Here is an 8,550-nt window from a genome sequence, read left to right on the forward strand (position 1 = left end):
CCGCCCCCCGCCCACTTTTTTTTTTTTTTTTTTTTTTTTTTACTTTCCTCCTCACTGCTCCTAGAACACGTTACCGCTTGAAAGCACGATCAGATAGGCGTATGTGGAACTTCACACTCAACAAATGTAGTATATACACTCTTTACAAGCTCACGGAAAAGGTTGCCAACATTCTACCACTTAATGCAAATATTAATCCACTTCTAAAGATTGGAATCGCACAGACTGTGATGACGTGGAACACACTGTCTGCTAAATAGTCCCGGCATTTTCTTGGTGAAAAAAGGAAGGGAACGTTTTCAGGCCTCTCTAAAAACTCATCTACATCCTGGATTGACTGTGCTCCTGAAGGAAATCCTTGCCCTTGGAGCAGGAAAACAAAAGCTTTTTAGCTCACTCCCAGCACGTTCAGCAGGTACTACAGACAACAGAGCGACTGGACTGGATGTGGCAGGAGTTCCAGGCCTTTTACCATCAGGTACAAACTAAAAGGCCTTAAAAACTCTGAACAGATCCTAAATAGGGTAACCGCGCAGACATCATGCAGGACGAGGCTGCCCACCGGCCTGTGCACACTCATCTCCTGAGGAGGAGTCTGGTTAAAATGCAAATTCAGTAGTTCTGCGTTCCTGGGACTCTGCATTTCTACCACCCTCCAAGATGGTGGTGAGACTGTTGGCACAGAGACTTCATTTTGAGAAGCAGGGATTAAAAACAGTGTAGAATTGAGGCACCTGGGAGGCTCAGCTGGTTCAGCGTCTGCCTCTGGCTCAGGTTATGGTCTCAGAGTCCTAGGATCGAGCCCCACATGAGACTCCCAGCTCCTCAGGGAGCCTGCCCCTCCATCTGCTTGTGCTCTCTCTCTGTCAAATAGGCAAATAGATATTTTAAAAAGGTGTAGAATAAATCTGTGGCATTAATGTAGGCCACAAAGCCAGAAGTCTAATTATCAACCTCAAAAACAACTTTTTGCATACATTACTTTATCCATTTAATGAATATTAGAGGTTCGTTAAGTGCTAGGTATATGCCAGACTCTGGAGAAGACAATGATGGACAGAACAGAAATCCTGCTGCTCATGGAGTGGAATAAGAAGAAGCCAATAATTACAGAATTACATAAACAGGTATTTACTTCTAAAACATAGGTGCATAGAACAGCACGCAATCATTCCTCAGTAAGGATGTGAGCTAACTCTAGAGAACAGATTTTCATGACTGCATATAATCCAGAGACTGGTGAAAGTTTCTCATACAAATTGATGGTTAAGCAGATACCTACCTCTGGGATACATAAAAGTTCCAAATGAACAGGTGGTAAGTAGCGATAATGGGAAACAAGGGAAAAGAGTCCTCTTGGAAGAAAGAGCAATTGAAAAAAATCGCAGAAGTAGGGAAGGACAAGACAATTCAGGGAACATATTAATTTTTAAAAATACATTAAAGACATATTTTAGTTAAGTGAATTTCATTAGAAGTGAATCATAAATTAGGTCAACTTTTTTAAATTTGCAAAAGATAAGATTTTATGTGGTTTTGTTGAGTTACATCTGATATGATTTACCATGCTCTCTTTAGATAGGGCCCTCCAAATTAATAGGGTAATTCTGAATCGATCAGAAATCACCGTTCAATGATTTCATGTAATCATACGCTCAATTTTAGGTATTTATAAGAAAGGTAAAATTTTTTAATTTTAAAATTTAAAAAATTTTTGCACACTTCTAAGAGATTCAAGCCATCATTGAATAAAGCAAGAGAAAAGATTAAAAGGATGAGAATTGGAAAGAAAGAAAAATGTGGTTATTCACAGATGTTATGATTACCTACATTTAAAAATTGCAAAAGAATCTTCAGATCAGTTATTAGAAGTTTTAAATTAGTGAGACTGGTTGATACAAAGCAAATATATAAAAGTCAATGATTTTTCTATATGCCAGTAACAAATAGAAATGTCATTTTTTAAAGAAGCCAATTCCAATATCATCAGGAAAATAAAGTACATAGAAATAAATCTTGAAAAAATCTTCAGAAAATATGCTATATAGTTTCCAAGAAAAAAGATTTTCAGATAATACTATGATCATGGATGGCTTTTAGTATCATAAAGATAATTTCTCCCAATCTGATCTATAGATTAAATATAATCTAATCTAAACTTAAAATATTATTGGACACGTGGAACTTGGCAGGCCATTTCCAAATCTACATTGATTTGAAAAAGGCCCCAGTCACTACAAAAAAGAACAAGTGGCAGAGTGGGGCATGGGGAATGGTTCACCAGGTAGTATTAATAGAGTCACAATAACTAGTATTGTCTGGTACTGATCCGGATGTAAACCAACTGACCTGTGGAACATAATCAAAGAATCCACAGATAAACCTATACCTCTGTGGAAACTTGCATTCCTGGGAACACGTTACCGCTTGAAAGCAGTCAAATTTTTATTTCTTTATTTGTTATGTCCAGTTAGCTAGCATATAGTACATCATTAGTTTTTGATGTAGCATTCAGTAGTTCATCAGAGGCGTATAAAACGCGGTACTCATCCCCAGACACAGACAGCGTTTACCTGCGTGGCCACCATGGCTCACACACGCACATGCACACGCGCGCGCACACACACACACACACACACACACACCCTGTTATCTGGCGTGGTGGGCGTGAAGGGCCGCCGCCTCAGTGAAGCCTGGCTGGGAGTCTCCTTCAGGAGCAGTCTCACTCCCAGTTTCCATCCCTTGTTCCACTTCTTTAGAATGAACCACCCAGATGCCCCTCCTATGTGGAATTTACAAAATAAAAGAGATGAACATAGGGGAAGGGGAAAATTTTTAAAAAAGAAGAAGAAGAAGAAGAGAGAGAGAGGGAAGCAAACCATAGAGATTCTTAAACATAGAGAACAAACAAGGTTGCTGGAGGGGAGGTATGTAGGGGGATGGGCTAAATGGGGGATGGGCATGAAGGAGGGCACTTGTGATGAGCCCTGGGGATTATATTTAAGTGACAAATCACTAAATTCTACCCCTGAAAGTAATAATACACTGTATGTTAACTAACTAGAATTTAAATAAAAACTTGAAACAAAACCAAAAAAGTGGGGATAAAAGTATTTAGAGAGTTTGGGAAAGACTAAATGAGGCTGTATGAATATCTGCACTGTCCCTGGAATGTACAGTAACTAACTAAATGGGTGATAAAAATGTTTCCTTTAATAATTTTATAATAAAGTGAAATTTAGTAATTGAGCCATTGACATATTTATATTGGCTTTCTCTCTAAGATTCCTCAATGTTTAGAAGAGTTCTTGACATACACCAGGAGTGCACCAATTATGCACTCACTGTTGAATGAGCGAATGCTCATCTGATGACTTCAAAATTCACAAGACCTGTACTAGGTATTAGAAAGAGAAATGGAGTAGAATGCAGGAGTCCTAAATTCTAGATCTGGTTCTTCTAGATAACTTTGAACAAATCACCACAACCTCTCTGGACCTCAGTTTCATTTTCTATTAACTGTACTTGGTGGACAGATTAGGAAAGCCTCTTCTGGCTATAACTCTCATCTCCATTTGGAAGAGTTGCCTTTGTTGTCTTCGAAGTAACACCCAACAGCATATTTTGCTCACCTCCACTCAGTGTGCAGGCATTAATTGATTGATCACACTCTAATAAGGCTAGGAAAGACAGAGATGTAAGATACAAGGTCCTGATGCTTTAAAAAAAAATCTCTGTTGGGAGATTTCAACAAACTAGTAATGTGGCCCATGATACATCATTTATTGCCCTACACAGTTTTAGCAGAGTTACAGCTAAAATCTTATTACTATAAACTTACGGAAAGATCCAGAAAAACATTTTGTCTTATTATTAGCAAGGTTTCAAATATCAGAAAGTATTAATACTCTAGAAAACCAAGTGGCTCTTGCATATTAAAAACTTTCAAGATTTATTTCCATAGTTGATCATTTTAACTACAGATCTTTTTTTATTTCTAAACCAAATGACACAATTTTAAGTGGTTTTGACTGGGGCTATAGCATTAAGTTAATATTTAGGGTTTGACAACTTAAAAAAATAAACATACAAATTTGCTTATTGAAGTCACTCCCCCTCCAACCTTCTTTTTTGGCCAAGGCCGCCTCCCCCAAGGTCATGTCTCAGCCTCAGGAACTGCTCACCTCTAATCATTATTTAATGTGGGGTCTTAAAGTCCCCCAAGCCTCCTTGCTTCAATTTGGGACAACTCTGGAGAGCCATCCTGCTTGCAGAATTCTCTGTGGGATCAGCTGAGGTCTCTGTGGTAACTGATGAGTCTCCCCAACCATGGCTTCCTCACTTCCCCACAGGCCCTACTCCAGCAGCCCTCCCCAGCACACCCGCTGCACTGAACCTCCATCTCACAGTCTGTTTCCAGGAAATCCTAGGACTGGAGACTAGAAGCAGTGCTAGGAAGCAACTCTACAATAGTAAGGGAGGGGGATCAGAGGAGGAATACTAAAGCCCCCAGCATAGTGCCACAGTGCAACTGTTTCGCAGAGGTGAGCAGTGCAGGAGGCTGGTTGAAGGGAATGCTGAAGGGTGCTGTTATCTCGGGCATTGGTGAAGGACCAGGGAAGTAGTGATTATAAGGACTACAGAATTAGATGGCTGCTGCTAAGTGTTATCAATGCATTAGGAAAACAAGGCAGACCATGGAGGTAGATCACCAATTTAAAAGTATGAGTTAGAGAGACGCCTGTTTAGCTCAGTCAGTTAAGCACCAGACTCTTGGTTTCGGCTCAGGTCATGATCTCAGAGTCCTGAGATCAAGCCCCACGGGACTCCACACTCAGCTCGAAGTCTGAACACTCTTGCTCCCTCTCTTTCTACCCCTTCCCACCCACACTCTCTCTCTTTCAAATAAATAAATAAAACCTTAAATAAATAAGTAAATAAATAAATACAAGTATGAATTAGAGCCTGGCCATGGCAGCATGTGAAAAGGTTCAACTCCTGCAACCGGGGCAGGTGGGGGCAGAAAAGGCTGAGGATCAGGCTTTAGACTTAGAGAGAGAAGTCCAGCAGCTTGCATCCTTGGATTGGACAAATCAGCTTGATTTAGCACCCTGATAGGGAAAGCCCTGAGACTTGGGGTGGAAACATCTCGGTCAGTGGACCTGAGAACTTTGAAATCCCAGATTCTGCTACACTCCTAACCTTCCTTAAAGATGACACAGGAGCCTCTGTCATACAAAAAACAGCAGAGGGTGAGAGATGATCCCTCTGAAGGTTCAGGAGTCTGCAACATTAGGGACATTTTCTAGAGCCTGCAGAGAAATCCACCAAACAATAAAAAACAAATTGCTGCATCTCATTATCTGCCGACACTGAGAAAGAAGCATAGTGCTTCGCAGGCCTTTATGAAATTAGGAGATAGCTTGTCAACTCTCTCTGTCCCAGTGTCCTTCTTATAATGTGGATCACCTGGTGCCCCATTTAGGAACCTGAGGTTAAGTTAATTGGTAATGTTATCTTCATAACACGTGTGCTCCAAATATTCAGTAAAATATTCTAATATGAGAGGAAGTAATTTTTAATAAGTCAGTAAATATTTCATGGTGAACCTCTGTGTCTAACTACCAACATGATGATTACAATGTAAACTGATAGTAGTTGTGTAGCTCAAATATCACGAATGATATTATCATCAAGCATATGACTTTCTAAAATAGTAAGCAACTCTTGGTAAAGTCCCAAATGTAAGACGGTCCAATTATTTTTCTGGTAGTTCTGTTCCTGGGGGGAAAAGGTCAATGCATATTGAAACCGTGAAAAAAAAATTCGTTTAAAATGGAACCAGTTTCTGGACCCAGAACTAGCTTCTAGATGCATCAGCATCTAGTAGGATAATCAAAAGTCATGCAGAATGTAACTATGTTGTGTAGAACTGTCTTTCATTGTAGGACACCAAATGCCAATAGGATTTTCAGTCATTGTAATGACTAAAAATAGTCCTCTTTGAAGCATATCTCCCTTTTCCCTTGATAGTCTCCAATGGGTTTCCTGTATGTTTGAATTTCTCCAATTTCCTCTACCACTCTTTTCATGCTGGTAACTCCTAATCCATATCTCCAGCATAGATATCTCTTAAGCTCAGACTCATAGCTTCAAACTTTTGTGGGATTATAGACCCAGGATATCCCACCCCTATCTCTGTGGACCCTGGAATATCCTCCCTATGACTCAAACTCAACACGTCCAAATCATTCTGTTAACTTTCATCTATTGCTATTTATGTGGTCTTAGTCTGTGGCCCTATCATATATCCAGTCACACGAACTAACATCTGGGGTCGCCTCTGAATCTTCCCTTCCCTTATTCTCAAATCAGTCCCATCACTAAGACCTTCCGATTGTACCTCTTTTCTATTCCATGACCATTGCCCAAGGTAGGGCCCTCGTCTTACATAAAATAGCCATCTTACAACCAGAGTGAAATGGCTGGATTGGGACTGTGACATGTCGTTCTCCTGGTTTATACTCTTTGGGCTGAACTAATGCTTTTGTGCTTATAAATAATGCCTTGCGTGTAACTCAACCATGGCCTGTACGACTCTATGTTTTATTTACCTGTTTAGACTTTTGCTCAGTTAAGCTGTAAGATCCCTGGTATTAGGGATTGTGTTTTCTGTATCTCTGTGCTCCCCAGTGTTTAGATAGTCAATAAATATGTGCTGAATGAATGAAATATTCACATGTGACCATAATATTGAGGATTAACTTAACGTGAGTAAAATAAGAAATAACTTGATTGTGCCGATGCAGATTTTGGTACCAATCTTTAATAATTATTAATAAAATGATATTTTAATCTTTTGGAATATTTTTAGACAAAATGGAGATTTTAACTTCATATATTGTTTATTTTAAATGAATGAAAAAAATGCATGGCCCGATAACTTGGTGAGCTTATTTTCTCTAAATAAGGAGCTATTTTTTAAAAAGCACAAAACCCTCCTCTTTTTAAAAAAAGATTTTATTTATTTGACAGAGAGAGACACAGCAAGAGAAGGAACACAAGCAGGGGAAGTGAGAGAGGGAGAATCAGGCTTCTCGCCAGGCAGGGAGCCTGATGAGGGGCTAGAACCCAGGACCAGGGGATCAAGGACCTGAGCCAAAGGCAGATGCTTAACGACTGAGCCACCCAGGCACCCAACAAAATCCTCTCTTAATCAGAAGAAGCCAGTGGGTTTCCTGCTATCCTTTTTCTCATTTAAAAATACTCATTAAATATCAACCAGATACCAAGCAATATGCCAGAAAATGGGAAGAGGTGGAAGGCTGGAGAAGATAATTATGGAGATGAAGATATGATCTTTCCCTTGGGGTGTTCAAAGTATGAGAGCCACATAAACAAAACCACCTGTGCTGTGGCAAGTGTAACAACCGACTTACAACAAAGCATTACGGAAGCACTGCAAAGTGGTAGTCAATGTGCCTTTGCAGGACACATGTGGAACGGGTTCTAGATACAATAACTGAACCCAGTTCAAATGTTAGTTTGACAGTCAGGGTAGACGAGATTAAGCCATAGTAACAAACTCCCCCCAAATTTATATTGATTCAACACAAACACTAAAGTTTCCTTAAAAAAAAAAATTATTTATTTGAGAGACAGAGCAGAGCAGGTGAGCGAGAAAGAAAGCATCAGTAAAGGTGAGGGGCAGAGGGACAAGGAGAAAGAGACTCCCTGCTGAGCACCGAGCCAGTGTAGGACTCAATCCCAGGACCCTGAGTTTGTGTCCTGAGCCAAAGGCAGACACTTACCTGACTGAGCCACCCAGGCGCCCCGACACAAAAGTTTCCATATTTCTTGCATTTGACATCTAGTTCCGGTTAGCAGAGAACTGGTGATCAGGTGAGAGAGACTGCATTTCAGTACATGCCTTCCTAACACAAGAAGCAGCAGAGGAAACACAGGAAGGCTTGTCCCTCTATCTCTGTCATGGAAATTCTGCCTGGTCCATAGCACGTCCGCTCACACGTAGTTCAGAAAAAGCAAGTAAGTTGCATGACCTCACCCAAACTGGGATGGAGGAAGAGCAGCCCAAGTGCCTGAAGGCAGGCGAAAGGGATCACCTGTAAACAGCCCAAGAGATTGCCAGTTATTGAGGCTGAATGAGATGATCTTACACGGAGAAGAGAAAGCAGATAGTTCTAGATGGAAGGAGTAGTAGACATGATGTCACAGAAGTGCTTATTTGATGTACATGAGCAACGACATGAAGTTCAGTGTCGGTTGGGCCGTGGGCTACCACAGCCTGAGAGGTTCGGAAACTGTGGCAATGGTGGGCTGGGGCCACGAAATTAAGGACCTTGTTAACGGGTTAAGGAGTTTAGACTTACCCATAATAGTACTTTTCAAAAGCTTTCAATCAATTCAGTGTATCCCACAGTAAACTGGGAAACATCAAAGAAATGGTTGGCTGGTTAGAAGCACTCAGCTCAAAAGAGAGACCCCATGAGAGAGTAAAATACCTTCGTATCCTCTTGAACTGGCATCCAC

This window comes from Mustela nivalis (genome assembly GCF_964662115.1).
Source record: "Mustela nivalis genome assembly, chromosome: 4".
Taxonomy (NCBI): Eukaryota; Metazoa; Chordata; class Mammalia; order Carnivora; family Mustelidae; genus Mustela; species Mustela nivalis.